The sequence below is a fragment of the Salvelinus alpinus genome, chromosome 8 (genome assembly GCF_045679555.1).
Source record: "Salvelinus alpinus chromosome 8, SLU_Salpinus.1, whole genome shotgun sequence".
Classification (NCBI taxonomy): domain Eukaryota; kingdom Metazoa; phylum Chordata; class Actinopteri; order Salmoniformes; family Salmonidae; genus Salvelinus; species Salvelinus alpinus.
The window spans coordinates 65,108,542-65,120,954 of NC_092093.1; the positions used below are offsets into that span (position 1 = coordinate 65,108,542).

Sequence of the window (12,413 nt, forward strand, 5' to 3'; positions counted from 1 at the left end):
GGGTAGGATAGATCTAGGTCTGTAGCAGTTTGGGTCAAGAGTGTCCCCCCTTTTGAAGAGGGGGATGACCGCAGCTGCTTTCCAATCATTGGGAATCTCAGACGACACGAAAGAAAGGTTGAACAGGCTAGTAATAGGGGTTTGCAACAATTTCGGCAAATAGTTTTAGAAAGAAAGGGTCCAGATTGTCTAGCCTGGCTGATTTGTAGGGGTCCAGATTTTGCAGCTCTTTCAGAACATCAGCTGACTGGATTTGGGAGATGGAGAAATGGGGAAGGCTTGGGCGGGTTGCTGTTGGGGGTGCAGTGCTGTTGACTGGGGTAGGGGTAGCCAGGTGGAAAGCATGGCCAGCCGTAGAGAAATGCTTATTGAAATTCTCAATTATAGTGGATTTATCGGTGGTGACAGAGTTTCCTATCCTCAGTGCAGTGGGAAGCTGGAAGGAGGTGTTCTTATTCTCCATGGACTTTACAGTGTCCCAGAACTTTTTTGAGTTTGTGTTGCAGGAAGCAAATTTCTGCTTGAAAAAGCTAGCCTTGGCTTTTCTAACTGCCTGTGTATATTGGTTTCTAACTTCCCTGAAAAGTTTCATATCACGGGGGCTGTTTGATGCCAATGCAGAACGCCATAGGATGTTTTTGTGTTGGTTAAGGGCAGTCAGGTCTGGAGAGATCCAAGGGCTATATCTGTTCCTGGTTCTAAATTTCTTGAATGGGGCATGCTTATTTAAGATGGTGAGGAAAGCATTTTAAAAAAAATAACCAGGCATCCTCTACTGACGGGCTGAGGTCAATATCCTTCCAGGATACCCGGGCCAGGTCGATTAGAAAGGCCTGCTCGCTGAAGTGTTTCAGGGAGCGTTTGACAGTGATGAGTGGAGGTCGTTTGACCGTTGACCCATTATGGATGCAGGCAATGAGGCAGTGATTGCTGAGATCTTGGTTGAAAACAGCAGAGGTGTATTTAGAAGGCAAGTTGGTCAGGATGATATCTATGAGGGTGCCCGTGTTTACGGTTTTGGGGTGGTACCTGGTAGGTTCATTGATAATTTGTGTGAGATTGAGGGCATCAAGCTTAGATTGTAGGATGGCTGGGGTGTTAAGCATGTCCCAGTTTAGGTCACCTAGCAGCATGAGCTCTGAAGATAGATGGGGGGGCAATCAGTTCACATATGGTGTCCAGAGCACAGCTGGGGGCAGAGGGTGGTCTATAGCAGGCGGCAACGGTGAGAGACTTGTTTTTAGAGAGGTGGATTTTTAAAAGTAGAAGTTCAAATTGTTTGGGTACAGACCTGGATAGTAGGACAGAACTCTGCAGGCTATCTCTGCAGTAGATTGCAACACCGCCCCCTTTGGTCGTTCTATCTTGTCTGAAAATGTTGTAGTTAGGGATGGAGATTTCAGAGTTTTTGGTGGTCTTCCTAAGCCAGGATTCAGACACGGCTAGGACATCCGGGTTGGCAGAGTGTGCTAAAGCAGTGAATAAAACAAACTTAGGGAGGAGGCTTCTAATGTTAACATGCATGAAACCAAGGCTATTACGGTTACAGAAGTCATCAAAAGAGAGCGCCTGGGGAATAGGAGTGGAGCTAGGCACTGCAGGGCCTGGATTCACCTCTACATCACCAGAGAAACAGAGGAGGAGTAGGATAAGGGTACAGCTAAAGCTATGAGAATTGGTCGTCTAGAACGTCCGGAACAGAAAGTAAAAGGAGCAGGTTTCTGGGGGCGATAAAATAGCTTCAAGGTATAATGTACAGACAAAGGTATGGTAGGATGTGAATACAGTGGAGGTTAACCTAGGCATTGAGTGATGATGAGAGAGATATTGTCTCTAGAAACATCATTGAAACCAGGTGATGTCATTGCATGTGTGGGTTGTGGAACTGAAAGGTTGGATAAGGTATAATGAGCAGGGCTAGAGGCTCTACAGTGGAATAAGCCAATAAACACTAACCAGAACAGCAAGGGACAAGGCATATTGACATTAAGGAGAGGCATGCTTAGCCGAGTGATCATAAGGGTCCAGTGAGTAGTGAGGTTGGTTGGGGTCACGGCAATTCAGACAGCTAGCCGGGCCATGGGTAGCAAGCTGGCAGAGGATGGAGGTCTGTTTTTAGCCACCTCGTGCGTTTCCGTCGGTAGATTAGTGGGGTTCCGTGTGGTAGAGGGGACCAATCCAATTGGCAAAATAGATATAGTTATAGTGACCCAAGAAAATTGTCCGATAGACCTATTCAGATAGCAGCCGATAAGACAGCTAATGATTAGCGGGCCGCAGATGGGCGTTCAGGTTACGTCGCGACGGAGGGGCCAGTTGGATAATTCCTTCGGGCAGATAACGTCGGTAGTCCAGTCGTGAAGGCCCGGTGGGGCTCCGTATCAGCAGTAAAACGGGTCCGGATAGGTGATTGTAGCCCAGGAGTGGCTGATGGAACTCTTCAGCTGGCTAGCTCCGGAATAATTGATGTTTGCTCCCGGACCGACGTAAGCCAATAGTCACTCGGATAGCAGCTAGCTAGCTGCAAGATCCAGGTGTAAAGGTCCAGAGCTTGCGGTAGAAATCCGGGGATATGGAGAGAAAATAGGTCCGGTATGCTTTGGTCTGAGTCGCGTTGTACAAAACTGGCGATAGCTTTTCGAGCTAAAGGATAGCTGATGACCGCCAACCGTGGTTAGCTGAATACTAACGTTAGCCCGTGAACTGGCTAGCTTCTGGCTAGCTTCTTTATGTGTCGATTAATTGTCGGAGTAGAGGACCTTGTGCATTTCAGGTAAAATAACAACTCAATGTTTATATCCCAGGACAAATTAGCTAGCAACAGCAAGCTAGCTAAATAGGACAAATTAGCTAGCAAGTGCAAGTTAAATAGCTAAATTACCATACATGTTTAATGCTTTTAGACCTGTCCCCAAACTAATGTCATTGGTTCAGAGTTTGTTTTGATATTTTAACCTGCGTGTCGTGATCGCGTTTGGTGTAGTGGGACAAAATAAATGAATGCACGATAGCGCACGATGGCGCACGCGTGTAGCCGGTTTGGGTTCCGTGTAAGTTCAAAGTCTGGGAAATACTTATTTTAGATGTCTTTTCAACTTCATTTTGCTTACTGGGATGAGTCTAGTTTTGCAGGGGGTTTCATCTTTTGGGCTCGCCTATGTCGGCAGAATGGCAAAGACCGGCCCTGGCTATAGGTCAGGCTCTATTGAGCCATATTCAGACGGAATTAGTTTTACTGGGGGGGGGGTCGGGTTATGTATTTATGTGCACGAGCACAAAACACCACATCCCGTCCTAATCTGCCGTGGCAGTAATTTTTACATGGCAGGAGAGTAAACTTTCCAACCAGAATAACCTATTGTTTTTTTGGCAAACTCCAAGGTTCTCTGATAATACTAGTCCGGTGCGAACACAGACAGCGCGATAAACACTTTGATGTTCTGTGGTGGTCGCTGCAGCACGGAGGAGAGAGAGACAACGGGTGCTAGTCACAGTAGCAGTCGTTTAATCTTCTCGGAGTAACATTTGGGATAATGGGACAATTCGGAGTACAACGTATTTCTCGTTCCTGAATTGAGGCACTGTCCGAGCCATATCTCGCACCAGCTCTGTGGTGTCTTAATCTACACAGGAAGCCTGTCCAACCTTAATGCAGTTGTAAGCAAGCGGGTTGGATTTGCTGGCTACCTAGCCCTGTGGCTCTGTGCCCTTGTGCTATCTCTGCATCCTGTACTAAAACAAACAAAAAAACTCACCCTGTCAAGTCTGACTTGGACCTAGACGCTGAGTCTGTCTGGCTCGCGATTAAACCCACTCTAACCTAGTTTAACCCAGTCCATAACCATTTCTTCCATACATTGCCTTCCTTTTTTGCTGGTCACATTCTCTGCTCTCTCTCCTCTGCATGCTGTGTGTTTGCATGGTAAACCAAGCCTAATGTTGCTCAACACACTTTCTGCTCTGGCAACCCGTAAGTGTATGCTGAAAACTCTCACCACCTGGCAACCTGTTACCTCAGGACAGAAATTGGGGCCTGGAGTTTTTCTTATTTAGATGGTCAGGGAAAACTCTGAACCCTACCTATAATGCTCTGAGGTCCTGATCCCACCCCCTCTCTCTCTGATTTGCAGTATGGCATGGGCAGTGGGAGTGGCTCCAAGTCCTCCTCCTTCACGCCATTCGTTGATCCACGAGTCTACGGAACCTCCCCCACCGATGATGATGATGAAAACTCTGCCTCTGGTGAGTCAGTTATCTTGTCAATCTTCTGTCATCTTTGCTCTAGCTCTTGTTGCCAGTAAATTGCTTAGGAAGGAGGAGGTTGCATGAATGTTGCTCTAAGGTTGTAATGTTGTGTGAACATACTGTACAGGGTGTCCTGTTGTTGTAAGTTTAAAAGGTTGTGTGAACATTAGTATAATGTTATCCTGTGGTTGCAGCTCTCTTTGCAAATGAGCTGCTGCTTCAGGAGCAGGAGCAGGCCAGACTGAACGAGGCCAGAAAGATCAGTGTGGTCAACGTGAACCCGACCAACATACGACCTCATAGCGACACGCCTGAGATACGCAAATATAAGAAGCGCTTCAACTCTGAGATACTGTGTGCTGCTCTCTGGGGTAAGACACTTCAAATATATGTTATATATGTTGACACGTGTGTGTGTGTGTGTGTGTGTGTGTGTGTGTGTGTGTGTGTGTGTGTGTGTGTGTGTGTGTGTGTGTGTGTGTGTGTGTGTGTGTGTGTGTGTGTGGTGCTTTCTCTGTCCATATATCCATGACTTTTGTATCTATAAGTGTCCATATATCCATGACTTTTGTATCCGTAAGTGTCCACATATCCATGACTTTTGTATCCGTAAGTGTCCACATATCCATGACTTTTGTATCCGTAAGTGTCCACATATCCATGACTTTTGTATCCGTAAGTGTCCACATATCCATGACTTTTGTATCCGTCAGTGTCCACATATCCATGACTTTTGTATCCGTAAGTGTCCACATATCCATGACTTTTGTATCTGTAAGTGTCCACATATCCATGACTTTTGTATCTGTAAGTGTCCACATATCCATGACTTTTGTATCCGTAAGTGTCCACATATCCATGACTTTTGTATCTATAAGTGTCCATATATCCATGACTTTTGTATCTATAAGTGTCCATATATCCATGACTTTTGTATCTATAAGTGTCCACATATCCATGACTTTTGTATCTGTAAGTGTCCACATATCCATGACTTTTGTATCTGTAAGTGTCCACATATCCATGACCTATGAAATCTTGGAATTGTTCTTGACTGTAATGTGATTTGTGGATTCAAATAAAGTATTTTAAATGTGTGTGTGTGTGTCTAGGTGTGAACCTGCTGGTGGGGACAGAGAACGGTCTTATGTTGCTGGACCGCAGTGGTCAGGGGAAGGTGTATAACCTGATCAACCGCCGCCGCTTCCAACAGATGGACGTTCTGGAGGGCCTCAACGTCCTGGTCACCATATCTGGTAGGACTGATTGCAGCAAGACAGCTACTTGAACACAGTTAGACTTTAACAAAGGGTTCTGTGGCCCCATCGAGGAAGATTTATGGTGTGTTTCTGTTTTTGACTTTGTGGTTTTTAACTGTCTGGCCCCAAAAGGCAGTCTTGTGTTTCCTAAAGAGCTGGAGGCCTGTAGCATTGCTTTGTTCAGATTCTATGATCACTCTCAAATAGCCAACAGGCTTAAGACCTTTCCCTCCCTCCCCTTCCCTTTACTCTCCTTTCCCCTCTCTCTCTCTCTCCCTTCTCCATTCACCTCTCTCTCCCTTCTCCTTTCTCCTCTCTCTCCCTTCTCCTTTCCCCTCTCTCTCCTCTCCCCTCTCCTCCTCCAGGGAAGAAGAATAAGCTGCGTGTGTACTACCTGTCCTGGCTGAGGAACAGGATATTACACAACGACCCCGAGGTGGAGAAGAAGCAGGGCTGGGTCACTGTAGGAGAGCTGGAGGGCTGTGTGCACTACAAAGTCGGTACGTGTGTGGACTGGGGGCATGACGTTTAACCCTGGGTGTCTGTGTGTTGCATTAGCCCATTAAGCTAAAGCCAAGGCATTATCACCGGTACTAATACAAGTGATTGACTCCTGTGTGTGTGTGTGTGTGTGTGTGTGTGTGTGTGTGTGTGTGTGTGTGTGTGTGTGTGTGTGTGTGTGTGTGTGTGTGTGTGTGTGTGTGTGTGTGTGTGTGTGTGTGTGTGTGTGTGTGTGTTTCCAGTGAAGTATGAGAGGATCAAGTTTCTGGTGATTGCTCTGAAGAACTCAGTGGAGATCTACGCCTGGGCACCCAAACCCTACCACAAGTTCATGGCCTTCAAGGTAACACACAGAAATATTATCTTATTATCTTATTTCCTCCCCTACCAGTGTGTAGCTCCCACCTGGGTGATGCCACAGCAGTCATTTTGTAGCTGAATGCTCTCTACAGTATCTCTCTCAATAATGTCTCTGTTCCCCACTCTCTGTCTGTCAGTCGTTCACTGACCTACAGCACCGCCCCCAGCTGGTTGACCTGACAGTGGAGGAAGGTCAGAGGTTAAAGGTCATCTATGGCTCCAGCGTTGGGTTTCATGTAATCGATGTCGACTCTGGCAACCCGTATGACATCTACATCCCCTCCCACGTAAGGCTGCGTGTGCATGCGCGTGTATGTGTGTGCGTGCGTGGTCAGAGAAGGACTACTGAACCAGGTAACATCTGATTTCTGCACTCTGGTGGTGAGAAGATGGTTTCCCTCTGAACTACTACCTTTTAAATGGTAACCGTACCTACCGTGTGGCGGTTCTGGTTTCAGGGCTCAAATACCATGACGGTTACCATTTATGTTGTTGAAACCATGACAAGGCTGTTTTGTTGACATTGTGTGTTACCATGGTGATTGTGTGACTGATGGAGCGGGAGATTCCGTTGTTGCAGCAGTTTCTCATCGCACAGGGGGGTGGGGAGCTGGCCACAAGACAAGAAGGGAGGGAAAGAAGGGCGAGAAAGAGAGATTTGGAGGTAGAGGAGTTGCGGGGGTCGTGTTCTGTGCCAGCCAGGCTGACACCAGCCCCCCACCCCTCCACTGTGTGGTATCTATCGCCCCCGGCAGATTCAGAGTCAGGTGACGCCCCATGCCATCGTGGTGCTGCCGCGGACCGACGGAATGGAGATGCTGCTGTGTTACGAGGACGAGGGCGTCTACGTCAACACCTACGGACGCATCACTAAAGACGTGGTGCTGCAGTGGGGAGAGATGCCTACATCTGTTGGTAGGTCACACACATACTATATACACAACTCTCACTGCCACCCTCACAAACACTTCTATGCCTCTCACTGGTTCATAAAATACACCCCTCAATACCTCTCACTAGTCCCTCTCTAACCTTGGCTACCCCTCTCCCTCACTATTCCGCACAACCATGCACTACCCCTCACTACCCCTCTATACTCCCTCTCTATCCCCCTCTGATCCACTAGTAAGGCTAGGACTCCGAGTCTTTTCAGCTTCCAACCCCAGACTCAACTCTAGCCCCTGCTCCCCAACTCCAGCCCCTGCTCCCCAACTCCAGCCCCTGCTCCCCAACTCCAGCCCCTGCTCCCCAACTCCAGCCCCTGCTCCCCAACTCCAGCCCCTGCTCCCCAACTCCAGCCCCTGCTCCCCAACCAGGACCAGAACGAATCAGTTTCTAATGGCGGGCACATTTTTTCACTGGACCTCCTATATGTGCATGCGCTTGCATATTCACAATTTTTTAAGGAGTGTTATAGTGAAGACCATAGGCAGCTTGTGAATTTCAAGGTTGGGGAAGCTACAGTTTATATTACCATCTCTACCGATCTGCATGCCAGTTATGATTCTTTTTATATGCGCATTTTCGTGGAACAGTTTCATTTCACTAATAACGTTTTTGTTTCTCAAAATCAGTGTTACTTTGTTAATCATGAATCTGAAGTAAAACAATAAAAAAGTCAAAGTAAAAACTCAACTAAGGCGAGAGAATCAGCCTCTGCCATATAGACACATTGATACACTGTGATCCATTGGTGGCTGAAGAAATGAGAGCATAGAACTCAGAGATAGCCTTCAGGCCAATGCAGTAAGCCTATAACTTAATCGTCAACTAAGTAAAATACATTGGCCAAAAGTCGACAATTAAACATTTTCGAAAATATTTCACATTCATCTCTCTACTCCGCCTCTCTGCCTCCCTTTTTATCTGTCTTGACTTGAGCTATTGCTGGTGAAGTGCAACATTGTATCAAATCATCAACTGGATCCAGCCCCAAGCTGTCTCTGGGGAACGTGCAACATTGTATCAAATCATCAACTGGATCCAGCCCCAAGCTGTCTCTGGGGAACCTGCAACATTATATCAACTAGCCTATTCCAGGTCTTCAGAGTTTCCTGTGCCATTGAGCTCGGGACAGACAGCTGTTTTTTTTAATGACATTTCCACTGGATATATTATTATATATTTTTATTTATTATTTAACCTTTATTTAACTAGGCAAGTCAGTTAAGGACAAATTGTTATTTACATTGACGGCCTACACCGGCCAAACCCGGACGACGCTGGGCCAATTGTGTGCCGCCCTATGGGACTCCCAATCACGGCCGGATGTGATAAAGCCTGGAATCGAACCAAGGACTGTAGTGACGCCTCTTGCACTGAGTTGCAGTGCCTCAGACCGCTGGGCCACTCGGGATCCCATGGACAATATGGAATAATCAGATCAAGATATTCTGTTCTTTTACACCGATGCGTGATTATCAAGGCCAGGAGTGTTGGAAAGATTTTTCAAATACTGAGGAACTGTCATTCACAAAAACAGACTTTGTTGACTTACTGTGTGAGGTGAAGAAAAAATGACTGAGAAGCTCAGTTTATTAGTGGTGGATGTGGTGAGCTATAACGATCAAAAATCAGACATTGCCAAATGGGTACTTAACTACTTTTGCACGCAGCAGGCCAGGTAGGCCTATTTCTGTGTGTGCTCAGGCACGTGCGCTCCCTCAACTTTATCAGGAAATGGAAACCAGACACATGCTCATTGCTCACATGGAGCACTCCAAACAAAAGACAATGAAACAATTGACAAATCTGGTAATTGTTATGAAATAAACCAAAACTTGTTTCTCACAAGTGTAGCAGGTTGTGAACTCTGCAAACAACGTTTCCTGTCTGATAATGAGTATGGTAAATGACTGTAATTAATACATTAACAGAAATTCATGTAACCAAATGACAGGGGATTAACGGTACATCTACTAGAGCTGCTGATGATATGTTATGGAGAATTACTCAAAAAATAAACAATCAGGCTCCCGAGTGGCACAGCGGTCTAAGGCACTGCAGTGCTTGAGGCATCGGTACATATCCAGGTTCGATCCCGGGCTGTGTCGCAGCCGGCTTTGACCGGGAGACCCATGAGGTGATGCACAGTTGGCCCAGCGTCGTCCGGTTTAGGGGAGGGTTTGGCCGGCCGGGATGTCCTTCTCCTGTCGCGCTCCTGTGGCAGGCCGGGCGAATGCACACTGAGGGGTAAAAAGTAAAAAATATATAAAAAATGTATTAGCAAAGGGCAAACAATTCATACAATAAAACTATAAATCCACAGAAATTGGTGGGAGACAGCTGAGCGCTTTCTGGAGAGCTGAGTGCATGCTTTCTGGAGAGCTGAGTGCATGTTTTCTGGAGAGCTGAGTGCATGCTTTCTGGAGAGCTGAGTGCATGCTTTCTGGAGAGAGATGCGCCATATTGTTGCCACACCCCTCCCCTTCTTGTTGCAACATTTAATTATTATACTAAAGACACATTATCTTCTAGAATCTAGATGCTTTTCACTGACAGCCGCAACTCAATCAGCTAGACCTATTGCCAGAGGCAATAGCCAAATTGCGGGCTTCCCAAATAGGCCTAGGTCAACACACACGTGATTTGAAACAATCCACAGCTAGTTCTTTTTTTTTAAGAAGCTAATGATCCTCTGTGGCTAAGTCATGCTCTCTGGTGAAGTATTTTGAATGATTTTATTTAGACTGGAATAATTATAGCCTATAATTTTAGCGAAACATCAATTTACTTTAGGGGAATCCAGCATCCTAACAGTGCACTTGTGCACCTGCCAATGTTCCTACCCAATTTGCAAGAGGCTGAAACCAGAGATCTGTATACAATGATGAGGTGCTCATGTCTCCGCCCTAACAATGGGAGTCTTTGTCCTTAAGGTGCGAAGGAAGGCGACAAGCTTAAGGCTGCATATTATGCCCGTAGAAACGCATTGTGCTTATTCTGGACAGATTTTGGTGAGAGTAAACCCTCTCGCATCGCCTCTTCCTCTCTGCTGAAACTATATCACCAGAGAAAGCATCTTAATGAGCAAAACAGTGCCCCAATATATGTAGCCCAAGTATCTGATGCTGTCTGGACAGAAATATTATGACATGCCATACTCTTTTGGTCCAGACAGCATCAGATACATGGTCTACACATACTGAGACAGAGGGGCGCTGTTTCACTGTCCAGACAGCATCAGATACATGGTCTACACATACTGAGACAGAGGGGCGCTGTTTCACTGTACAGATAGCATCAGATACATGGTCTACACATACTGAGACAGAGGGGCGCTGTTTCACTGTCCAGATAGCATCAGATACATGGTCTACACATACTGAGACAGAGGGGCTGTTTCACTGTCCAGACAGCATCAGATACATGGTCTACACATACTGAGACAGAGGGGCGCTGTTTCACTGTCCAGACAGCATCAGATACATGGTCTACACATACTGAGACAGAGGGGCGCTGTTTCACTGTCCAGACAGCATCAGATACATGGTCTACACATACTGAGACAGAGGGGCGCTGTTTCACTCGCTCGGATGCTTTACCTGGATTCATGTCTTTCTGTCGGTGCGCGTCTCATTGAAATATTAATAATTTCACAATTTTATTTGGACGGGCAAGGAGATGCGGTAGGGTGGGCCAGGCCCCCTAAGGCCCGCCCATAATGCCGGACCTGCACACCAACCCCTGCTCTCCAACCCCTGCACACCAACCCCTGCTCTCCAACCCCTGCTCTCCAACCCCTGCACTCTAACCCCTGCACTCCAACCCCCACCAAATACCTCATAGTAGTTTTACATGTAGCATTCCCCTTCCAAATGCAATATAATAACACACACACTTGCAACCCATAGATCGACAGTTACAGACACTCTGCATGCTCCTACAAGTGATGCCCCTCGACCTGGACTTCTCACTCCTTACCCCTAGAGTACTGCCCCCCCCTCAGCACAGGGAGGAATGTTTGTGTGTCTGTTTGTCTGCTACTTTATGTTATTCATGTTATTTTTGTGTCGTTTGATTGACAACCAGATGAGACTGAAATCTAATGGATATCTACCTGTACATGAATCTATCTACCTGCCTCTCTGGGTCTAGGATCTGTCTACCTGTCTCTCCGGGTCTAGGATCTGTCTACCTGTCTCTCCGGGTCTATGATCTGTCTACCTGTCTCTCCGGGTCTATGATCTGTCTACCTGTCTCTCCGGGTCTAGGATCTGTCTACCTGTCTCTCCGGGTCTATGATCTCTCTACCTGTCTCTCCGGGTCTATGATCTGTCTACCTGTCTCTCCAGGTCTAGGATCTGTCTGTCTCTCCAGGTCTAGGATCTACAGTTGAAGTCGGAAGTTTACATACACTTAAGTTGGAGTCATTAAAACAAATTTTTCAACCAGTCCACAAATTTCTTGTAAACAAACTATAGTTTTGGCAAGTTGGTTAGGACATCTACTTTGTGCATGACACAAGTAATTTTTACAACAATTGTTTACAGACAGATTATTTCACTTATAATTCACTGTATCACAATTCCAGTGGGTCAGAAGTTTACATACACTAAGTTGACTGTGCCTTTAAACAGCTTGGAAAATTCCAGAAAATTATGTCATGGCTTTAGAAGCTTCTGATAGGCTAATTGACATCATATGAGTCAATTGGAGGTGTACCTGTGGATGTATTTCAAGGCCTACCTTCAAACTCAGTGCCTCTTTGCTTGACATCATGGGAAAATCAAAAGAAATCAGCCAAGACCACAGAAAACAATTGTAGACCTCCACAAGTCTGGTTCATCTGTGGGAGCAATTTCCAAATTTCTGAAGATACCATGTTCATCTGTACAAACAATAGTATAAACACCATGGGACCACGCAGCCGTCATACTGCTCAGGAATGAGACGCGTTCTGTCTCCTATAGATGAACGTACTTTGGTGCGAAAAGTGCAAATCAATCCCAGAACAGCAGCAAAGAACCTTGTGAGGATGCTGGAGGAAACGGGTACAAAAGTATCTATAGCCACAGTAAAATTAATCCTATATCGACATAACCTGAA

At 46.2% G+C, this 12,413-nt stretch overlaps 1 pseudogene; it reads left to right on the forward strand.

Annotated features, from left to right (window-relative positions):
- LOC139583517 (TRAF2 and NCK-interacting protein kinase-like) overlaps positions 1-12,413 on the forward strand; it is a 67,735-nt pseudogene that overhangs the window by 49,184 nt on the left and 6,138 nt on the right.